The sequence below is a fragment of the Salmo salar genome, chromosome 06 (genome assembly GCF_965601325.2).
Source record: "Salmo salar chromosome 06, fSalSal1, whole genome shotgun sequence".
NCBI classification, from domain to species: Eukaryota; Metazoa; Chordata; class Actinopteri; order Salmoniformes; family Salmonidae; genus Salmo; species Salmo salar.
This window is the reverse complement of record NC_138296.1, coordinates 41,769,486-41,780,797: the sequence shown is the minus strand read 5'-3', so window position 1 is coordinate 41,780,797 and position 11,312 is coordinate 41,769,486. Positions and strand designations below refer to the sequence as shown.

The 11,312-nt window shown below is 41.1% G+C and overlaps 1 long non-coding RNA gene across 1 annotated transcript; it reads right to left on the bottom strand.

Annotated features, from left to right (window-relative positions):
- Positions 1-507: 507 nt before the first annotated feature.
- On the bottom strand, positions 508-5,095 carry LOC106607350 (uncharacterized). Its single transcript, XR_001329183.3, has 3 exons — positions 4,910-5,095; positions 4,667-4,734; positions 508-2,325 (listed from the first exon to the last, which is right to left on the bottom strand). It is a non-coding gene; the product is annotated as an uncharacterized LOC106607350 (long non-coding RNA).
- Between the last annotated feature and the right edge of the window lie 6,217 nt (positions 5,096-11,312).

The following is an 11,312-nucleotide window of genomic DNA, read 5'->3' as shown; positions in this document are numbered from 1 at the left end:
TTCATTTCGTCAAAACGTTCACTGTCAGGACAGCCTTTGAATTAAAAAAAACAATATACATGCAGGACAGCATTTAAGGAGTCATTATTTTCAGAGTTGTTAACGGTTTACTGAAACTTCTTTTACCTTACCAGACAGGAAATCCCATTGTGATTTCAAGGCGGACCCGAAACTTCATGAACTTTACAGAATTGATGTCTGCTCTCGGCAGTGTTAAATGAACAACTGTTAAAAGAGAGAAGTGAAGAGGGTTGTACAGTCCCAGGGTGTGCTGTATGCTCATCTCTGAAATTACATTGGTCACGAGACATCAATAATGGAAAAATGGTTGCGGGCACTAAAACTTCCAAGATGAGAAAAATCCTGTTCAAATCATCTTAAAAGCCAGGCTTATACATAAAACTTTTACATATTTATTTGTCCATTAGCTGACGTCTGGGAGGAAATGTATGGGGAAATTTATAAGGGCACAAGGCGAGACCGAGATGCAGACACGGGAGGCAGATGGTTTGAGTCTTTGATATTTATTACATCCAAAAGAGGTAGGCAAGAGAATGGTCGTGGACAGGCAAAAGGTCAAAACCAGTTCAGAGTCCAGGAGGTACAGTGTGGCAGGCAGGCTCGAGGTCAGGGCAGGCAGAATGGTCAGGCAGGTGGGGTACAGAGTCCATAAAACAGGCAAAAGGTCAAAACCAGTTCAGAGTCCAGGAGGTACAGTGTGGCAGGCAGGCTCAAGGTCAGGGCAGGCGGGTACAGAGTCCATAAAACAGGCAAGGGTCAAAACCAGGAGGACTAGTAAAAGAGAATAGAAAAGGCAGGAGCATGGGAAAACCACACTGGTTGACTTGAACATACAAGATGAACTGGCACAGAGAGACAGGAAACACAGGGATATATACACCAGGGATAACAAGTGACACCTGGAGGGGGTGGAGACAATAACAAGGACAGGTGAAACTGATCAAGGTGTGACAAAATTACCTGAACTCTTACCTATTCTCTATCCGAAGTTTAAGCTTCAACTGAGCTAGGAATTCTTTTTTAGACACTTGCAGTTTATTCTGCTGATTGTCTGTTGTCCTATAAGCAACTTTATCATGCCCTGCAATATTTCACTTATGTGGTGTTGGCCTTTCATACAACCTACTGTACAGTAGATTACATAATGTCAGAATTCACCACACAGTAGGTCACTCCAGAGGCGTACCATCCCCAATGATTATAGCATTTGGGAGGTTCCCACTTACAAACCAGATGTTTCAGCTTGAAAAGGTGAGTGTAACTCAGTTCCAATTTACATCTACTGTAGCTGATCAGAGGAGCATCTGTTGAGGACTGAACTAACGGTTTCTGCAGTCCTTACACCAAATTAGTTGCAACTCATCTTTCTCTCTGCACATTCACAAGAACGTAGTTCAGATGACAGGCCAGGTATATTTAGATATTTGTTGCAGGCAATGATTAGCCAGCTTGTTCAGTGTTGGTTTGTTTCTAACAGCAATTATACAGAAACTGGAGCCAGAACCTTTTCTCAAAACAGGAAATTGAAAGTATGTGGATTGATATTCAATGTTCACTCTCTTTTACTTTAGAAGAAAACAGATCCATCTTAGCATTTACATGGTTGCATAATTGTATGTAGTTCTCTAAATGAACCACCGTAACACACTAGGGTGCACAATAAAACTGGTGACCAATGCACTGCAGGGAAATGTAACCATTTTAATAAATATGTAACATATGGCTATGGTACCCCCCCCCCCCCCCACACACTTTTCTCAGCAACTTGGATTCTTCCGTATAAAAGTTAATAGTCTTGTGGTATTTATAGATTATTTTATGGGAGACATCACCTTCTCTCTCCTCCTAAGGCTAAGCCATAGAGGATAATGAGGATGTTTCTTTTCTCCGTAGTACAATAAGGAAGCAATATGGATGATTTATATGGTGGCAGCAATAGCCCCCTCTCCAAGGAACTCTCATTAAATGCAGGAGATGGCATGTGAGCAAACCTCTACGTGCATCAATAGTGCATGAACCCCTATAATTCCCCAAGGCCTTCCCTGAGAACACATATTTGCTATGCTTTACCTCAAGGGGATATTTGAAATCAAAAGGTGTACAAAACGAATGCAGATATTTCCCAGACAGGAGGGATAGTGGATAACACATTTGTTATTGAGAGGTCTGGAAGGGAAGCTGTGTGGATGTTGCTGCTTCGTCGTTGATCTGCTCTCCACCTGACAGGCTGAACGCCACACTAACGAAGACCAATGCCATTAAAACTGCTGCAGAAAGTCTCATCGCCTTTGATCCTGTCAAGCCCTGTACGTGTAGTGAGAAGAAAAGACAAAAAACGTATATGGATACACACACCATGGTATAGTAAAACATCTTTTGATTCTCTGCACTCTTCAGAGACCCCGCACCTAACGGTATAAATAAGAATCTATTTTCAGGTTGATTCCAGAGTTAAAAAGTTTGTTGGTGAACGTCTCTGCGATATGTCTCTCAATAGACTTTCCCTGGACTGTGGCCCCTCTTAACCGAACAGGAAACGCTCTGCCTTGACTTGTCTCATTTCTCCGCGGCCTGTTGAACATGCAGTAAGCTGCCCGACCTTGGAGAAAGGTCAGTCTCAGGACAGGATTTCAGGACCCCAGTGCGGCTAATTAGCAACAAGCCGCAACGTTGGAGGATACCAGCTCCCTGGATAGCTACAGTACCACCAGCCATGGGTAGACCTCTGGAGGTCACGGCCAGCTTGTCCCAGATTCATGCATGTGTAGCCATTTGCATTCTCTTGTACTCATACCCCTCTGGATCCCCTCAGGATCTTATACAACTCAACTGACAGTGTGCTGTATAGTATGTACTGGATGTACTGTACTGGATATTAGGATGTGCTCAGAGCCAGATACATTTAATGATTGGGTAGATATTGATCCCATTCACGTATCTTGTTTGCATGCGGACCGATCCTTCCATCATTACTGATAGTCAGAGCAGTTTTGATTGCAGTATATTTGAATGCTCTGACGGTATTCCAGCATTTTTTATTAGTCTTTCTCAAACGTGCTTCACAGATATTGGTTACAATTGATTTGATGCATGTTTTATCTACTCCGATTTCCTCTTGCGGAAACCTTTAAATAACAACTTTTCATTTATGCAAATCATTATAATTCCAATCACGTATTACTTTACAAGCACATGTATAATCCTGAAATTCTCAGTTGTATTTAAAAATGACTACCTAGGGCCTATTTGTTTGATGCTGGGATTCGCTGGGATTTTACTGTAGTAACATTGCCAAGGACATGTGCTCATTTGAATGTCCATTTATCTGATCGGTGCTCTCACCCCCAAAAAATTATTCTCACTTTTAAATACCAGCTTGCAAACCAGTCTTCAATGTCTTCTACAGAAAGATTTTCTCACATTTCATAGCTTCACACCACCTGTGTTCTGCCTCATGCCCACCCTATCTGTCTCTCTCACACCCCAGACGATAAGGAGACGACTGCCAAATGATGATGTAAATGTCTCTGACAACTGTGAAACCGCTCATTGGCAAAGTGAGAGCTGTGTCTACTTTTAGGTTATAGATTTAGATTCAGAATCTAAGGTATGGGCTCTGCACCACAACCTGAAGAAAAGAATATCATGGGCGAAGTGTAAATACCCTGTTATTTAAGGTGCTATGCACCGGGTTGCAATGGTAATTTGGGGGGGGGGGGGGGTCTGTCTATGCCTTGGCAATGCCTAAGTATCTAATTGCTTGGGTCCAACAAAGCCAGTTGTAACGTTCTTAAATAACATTGTTGAAAGCGGTAAGAATAAAGGCTAATGCTATTGACAACTGTTTGGTTATTCGCAAGAGATAAATACTGTACTGCTGTTTTGCTGCTAGCCCCGTTGCAATTAGTAGTGTGAAGCTCAGATTTATAAAGGCATTTCTCATAATACAGAGTCATAAACCTGTCATGGCTGTTTGGAGGGTGTGAATAAAGCCTAATCAATGCCATAAACAGGGTGGGGAGACGTGGACTGCTGATGTAATGTCTCATTGACCCGTAATGTGTATGCAGTTAGAGAAAATACATGGATCATTCAGGGGCATAACTGTCAGTAATTGTGGGTCTAATGGTTTTACTCTAGAAAGCAAGAGACCATTTGTTGCAATCAGACCAAAATAAAAAGGCATTCTGATTATACGCGGCAGGAAGTGGAATTATTGTAGACTTTTGCAAGCTATTTTGTTCTCACACTGCTGGTGGTTTAGTATTCCGTATCCAAGCACTTCCCATTGTGACATTTAATTCCCTGCATGGCATCGAAAATGCATTATTCTCATTCTGTTGAGAAGCTCATATCAGTTATTAGCGTAAGTCATACATTCATAAAAGCCAATGGATTAGCATGGGTGTGAAACAGATGTATTCCTATCAACTATGGATTAATAGACCTCCCAGGATATATTATTAACAATCTCTGTGGTTCTGTCTGCTGTTAATATCCATTAAGGCAAAGAGGCCATTTCACTTTGTTGACAGGACTCAAAGTTGAATAACTTTTCTGTCAGTTTTTCCCCACTGATATTGACAACTATTTAATTACCAAGTAATTATCAACTTCAGTAAAAAGACAGAAGGAAACTGCTCACCTCGTGATGAATCCTAGTCCATTCCACTCTGATTGAGCTCTGAGAGAATCCGTTTGTTTCCTCATGCTCTGAAAGGAAAGCAACACAACCAGAGAACCTGTCCATTTAATTACCAGTGATTGCGCTGTATTCTAAAATCCATTATAATACAGGTTTTTCAAAATTGGAAATAGAATGAATACATTTTTTTATTTTATAACAGAAAAAAGTAGTATAGTAAAGTAATCACTATTCAGATATTACCATTGGAACTACTTTATTGAATAACAGGTCCATAGTTTTTGAAAACAAACATTCCGTAGAGAGAAAGCGGCCTGCCTGTGTTGTTTTTCAGGCGCTGAAGAGCCTAGCATATGGTCGATAACTGGAGAGACATGGCGACCGGCCTTAAAAATGGCCTGAGTAGCGCAGGCAGCACCGCTGAGCATAACAGAAGGTCAGGACCAGTACTTTATTTATAGACCCACATCACAAGTTCCTGTAAGTAATACCTTATCAGTCACAGGTCTGGAACATATATACAGTGGAGGACAATGCTGTATCATTTCCTCATCAAGGGGGCTTTAGCTCAGCTGTGAGCAAAGCACAATAGTTTGTAATTACAAAGAGGCTCTGTAAATGCAAAAATACATCAATCCAGAATATGTGACAGGTGGTACCAAGCAAGTTCCAAAGATAAGCAGATATTGCCAAGAAATTAAACATGAATATTTGTTGACATAATTGGGACTTGGGCTCCAGTGGAACAGCCGGAGTTTGTGTTTGTCATTTCAACATCCCGGTGAGTGCAGTGAGTAATTAAAAAGGGCTGTCAACCATTTTAATACAACATAAGTTGAATATAGATCAGAATGTGTCACAGCATGATTACTATAGAGTATACCCATTCATTTGTTGCATTTTATGTCAAGGGAAGCCCAGGCTCCATTGTTAATGTCGGTCTGAAACCAGAGTCAGCAGCGGCAGAGTCATTCCCATACCAGACACTTACTGAGATATGTAAAACATGCCATGCGTGTCTTAAAAAAGGAAAGGGTGATGAGGAAGATACAAGAATTTGCACTCCACTAAGTATTATAGGATGTTAATGATTGATATTCTCACAGCCTGTCTCCATTTCTCCTCTGATCTCTGTGACAGTTTTAGAATCTTCACAAAGTTTGGAGAGGGATGTTAAAACTGAATTCTAGCTCTCGAACCATGGCAATCTGAGTCCTATCACTTTCACTACGACATTCAGAACGTCAAGGGCAGTTGTGAGTTTTTTCTATTCCCTGTAGGTATTTTTATTCTCAGAAAGTGTGTGTTGTTAGCAGAGCTTTGACATAGACGAAGTTCTCCTGTAGGCTCTGAAGTGAAAGTCTTACTTTGTTTTTCCGAGTCAGCATGAGTCTCCCTTACTGCTCGGGTGGATTTGAAGTGGTTTCAGGCTGTGTTTTTCTCTCTCTCACCAACAGTACGTCCAGTATGTGGTGCATAACAAAGTGCACCATCAGACACTGTGACTATATGAGACCAGGAGTTGAACACCACTGATCCTGATGCCAGAGGCTGTGGGTTAGATGGTACAAAACAGTTCTGAAGTAAGTTCTTCCCTTTGTTCTCTATTTGAGATGTACCTTTAACACTGGAAAAAGTCTGGCCTTGAGGGACCCCCCTTCAGGCCAAAACGAGTCATTTTGACTCCAACATTCTAACAGTCGAATAAATATATTTCATATACCGAACACTATTCCAAAAATTATATTTTGGTTGTGTTCATGAAGGTCTTGAGTAGCATTCCATTAATACACAATAGCATTTTCATTCGTGTTTTTGTTACTGTAGGTTATCTGTTGCCATGTGCTGAAATGTGTAGCGCCCGGAACAGTGGTTATTCTTGGAAAAAGTTCTATTTTGAGAGTCATTTGGCAATGGTAAGTGTTTTGGAAACCTCAGAATCTGCTCTTTCTGATACTAAATATGAATAAAAATGTCTTACCTGCATGTGACTCTGTAGGAGGATTTGAAATAGTCACTTTTTGGTGTCCTCTTAAAACTGCGTATAACCCAAATTATGTTTGTGTTATTGAAATTCTAACATACGTGTGTGAAATAGATGTATTTAGGAAATGTCGAAGACTGAGGGGGGCATGAATTAAAAATATATTTCAAATTTAAATTCATATTGAGTCAAAATCACTCACTTGGCTCTTTTAGTGTTGGAGAGATTATTATGTTTTAATTCAATTGCATCATCTGGTGTGCATCATGTGATTTGTGATTTCATGTGGATTTAAGTCACGATGCCAGATGATGCCATTGGAAAAACGTTTCTTCCTCAATCTTTTTTAACTACAAAACATAGAAACGCGCCATTTTCACCACGCTGATGTTCGGGTAGTGCAGGAGATGATGAATACATTTCCCTTTAAATGCTATGCTTGGCAAATTTACTAAAGACAGATAGTGGCCTTTGGGATACCCCAGGTTTCTGTCATGCGTCCTTGCACCGAGGAGGGCTGAACCTTCTCCACTGCCAGACATTCCCAAGACAAAGCGACATGTCAGAACTCATGTCCCCAACAATTCATCACAGAAAGGTCACACATACTGTAAGGAAGCATTGACAAGAATCTGGAGACAGTGGTGAGGAGAGAGAAGCTATATCTTAATACAGGTTTCGAAATTGGGTTTTCAGATCATTCTGAATTAGAATTTGAATTAGAAAAACTTTATTGTCCACACAATGTGGAAATGGAAATTTGTCTTTGGCTTCGCAACATGGAAACAGACATTAAACCCCATCAGACAGATATCATCCTTGAGATCATGAATTACACCATACAAAGTACAAAAGTGCTACAGTGCACGTGCAGTTTCACGTTAGTATGTATTGCGTCATCACTGGTCTAAAAGCCATCATCGATATCAAGATTTCCTAATTAAAATACATCATCATCTTCATCCCATCATTAAGACGGAAGGGCACCTGGTCATCTAGACGATCGTTCCTAGAACACTGTTTAGAAACACATCTTCCTTTTCCAGCTATGCAGAGGTCTGATTTATTCAGTGAAGCATCTTGCCTTTTTTCGTAGAAGATGTTGTATTAGTAATTTATCTCTGTTTGGTAAGCCTGCCAACACAGCCTCAAATAAGACCTGAAAGCAAAGCGCTGTTATTTAGCATGGTGTCACATACTGGAATGCTGACATTGTCATTCCTCAGTTTGCAAGCGGACAGAATATAAAAAAGGTTATCCTCAAACAGCATCAGTTGGAACGAACAGTGTAATTTAAAACCCTCCAGCTCCAAGTATTCCATATCTACACAGAGACAGACATATAATGTGTCAAGGGGTTATGGAGATTCTCTCTCTGGTATGTGCATTTGTCTACTCGCATTTGTGAGAATTTGAGAAGAATACCAAACAGTATTTGCCAAGGGCAGTTTAGCCATTCAATATCAACTGACGTCCCGATGTACTTGAAGTTCTGCAGTAGAAAAAAAGGGGGTCTCAAGCCACACCCCAAAAAAAGTTTTCTATGTGTCATCTACTAAGTATAAAATGGATTGGACACTCCAATGCAGTTTAAAGGGTCAAACGTGTCACTGAATCAGCAATGCTCGAATTCAGGAGGCTTCAGCAGAAGTGCCTTCAGCTTCAAAGTGAATCAGTCCAGCGGTGTCCTTTTTGATCACTGGAGACAATTGATCTTTGGTCTTCAAATAATATTTATGCTTAACTATTATTTTTTTCTCCATCCCTTGCTCCAGGCTTTCCTGTGGAACATTCCACGCAGCGTGCCTGCCATGGAGTGTGTGATTGTGTTATCAATGTCATGGTGGATAGGAACGATTAACTTTACAATCTCTAATGAGATTTATGTTTGGATTTATCACCAGCTACAAAATCCTACGAGGATATTTGCTGAGCAATGCAGCTCAGGCTACAGCTCTACTGATAACAAATAAAGTTTACTACAGACCAGAGTGGCAGAGGATAATGGACTCTAATGTTATTACTATAGGCACTGCAAGCCAGTAGCTAAATTAATTATTGAAAGTCTATGCAACAACAACTGATTTTGTATTTAAAACATCAGAGCTCCGTGACACTGAAATATGTGTTAAGCTTCTATGGTATCCTTATCGAATACATAGATTATCCAAAGGCAGACCTATTTGTAATTCTCTTTTTTGTATTCAAGCATTGGACTGCCTCCAGCAATGCCCCCATAAAAGTGATAAGCGGTTCTGAGAATCTGAAAAATATATTATTAATTTAATTACGTAGAGGAAAGATGTGTTAACTTTTTGAATTGAGGTTATTATTATGGTGCTCACTGCTGTCAAAGACAGAGTCATTTGTAGTTCATTTTGTCCGCATGGTCTGATAAACAACACCCTCATGCAATCTTGATTATGTTTTGACTGAACTTGACTTCAAATCCAATGAACAGGATAAATAGAATTGTTGAAATGCAGTTGGGAATTCATGTGAATCTAATTTGCCCTTGGGCCTCAGTGCATTCAAATCTAAATGTTCCATAAACTGTGATATACACCACCAATACATTTAATAATATTACCTCTAATAATAGCAGCTTTAAATCAATAATATACTAATTAAACACTGTGAATGGAGGCAAAGCGTGACTTCAACCCATTCTTGGAAAGCGGGATACTTTTAAGAAGCCTTAGGCCTTGCCTTTCAACTTCATTTTCTGCCACTTGTTTGACATGATCTTTTTTCTCCCTTTGTGTTATCCCCAGTCCTTACCCTTACCTCTGACTGATAAACTGTACCACAGCCAACTTTCAAAAGCTTTGATTGAAAAAGTTTCCATATGTCGGAGTGAAATCCAATTCTGTAGTAACCTTCCCAGCTTACAATGTCTGCATCCTCACAAGAAATGACTGCTGCTTGGGATCAGAGGAATTAGTATTTTACCATCTCCCACCACATACACAAACACACACACTTGCAGGCGCTCACAAACACACACACACGCAGGCGAACACTCAGGCGCACGCAAACACTCGCACACACAAACAAATACATACTTACACCTGAGAAAAGATTGATACCTGAAACCTGGTCTGTTTCTAAATTCCGGACTGAATCAAGTAACGAAGAACACTGCTCATCTGAGGTAATTGAATATGCATGTCTGACACAGAACAATAGAAAGACCTCTAAAAACAATCAGAGGGAATTGCATTTGGGATTAGAAAATAGCATTGTTACCCTCTGAAAGCAGAACCTGGCTGCACACCATCCCTTCCACTAGCACTCACTCCGCTCATCTGATTGGACGAGTGATGTGAATTGCAACAGGTCTGATGGATATTCACAGTTTATTTGTACCAGGGTTTGCTCCGTTATATCCCTGTGTGGTAACACTTTCCCCTTGTACAAGTAACTGTAACACTAATTACTGTAGAGACAAGATCGTACTTATATGCTGTTATATAATAGTGTAGTAATTACTTTGTAACTTCACACAATTGAGTTCAGTGTGGTAAATACGGTTCCTTGTCTTTCCAACTGTTTTGTATTCCACTTGTTTTTCCTTTCAGTGAGTGGGGGTTGTAAGTAACCATTCTCACATACAGTAGGTGTGCTGTCTGGGAAGAGGGAGATTCCAAGGATGAGGTGTATTCGGTGGACCATTCCAAGGATGCTTTGAAGACACCTCAGGGACTTTTCCTCATGCAGCAGTGTCCCTTTTGGTCACAGTACCCACAGACCACCAGTGACACTGACCTACAACCCCTGGCACCAGCCCCTCCCAGAGCCCTACACGGGCATACAATTTAAGCCCTACCCATGCCCGTGACATGCAGGTCCTACCCTACCCAGGCCCGATTGCTTCTGCCAAGTTTAAAGCCCGGCCCTGCCGGAAATCAGAAATAACTTCCTCCATTAGTAAATTCATTAGCAGCTCGTCTGTCTGTCCCTCGCTCCCTGCGCTGCTCGCTCTGCATGCGCTCTGTGCATGGTTCTGCTTGTGTGAGTATAGATAGAAATGCCTCTGCTCTGCTGTTCTGCTCCATGACGAGACAGAGAACAGCTAGCTTTTAAACAACTTTTCATCACTCTAAACCCCACCATGACAAAACTCCATTTAGTGATACCTAATCCCTACCCGTACCCTAGTTATTAATCAAAAACAGGCCCTACCCAGCCCTACCTCGATGTATAATGTCGGGGCCCATCGGGCTCGGGTCGAGTAGCAGAGCTCCTGCCTCTCCACCCTCAGCCCTCCATCCTATTTTGCGTAACATCTCCAGCGGGGAGACACTTACCAAGCGTGTGAGCCCTGGGGCCTGCAGGGTCAGGAGTGGGTGGAATTATTTTCACGCTTGGTTTCAACATCTGGTCTGTTGTGTGACAGGTAATGAAAGCAGCCAGCCAGCACTCGCATCACAATGTAGATTCTCCCTATCTGTCTGCCCCCACACTTCACTGATAGACCAGTGTATCATGTACTTTGTGGTTTTATGGATATATTGCATGATTATAATGCCATGTTGTCAGGCATTTAAAGGGAAATACATTGTAGCTTTTTTTAGGGAATAGAGAGGGGTCAATTATGCTGTCTTAAATTTAGCATCCAGAATGTCATATTGGTAATTGGGTTGCCTTATGCTATTTTCT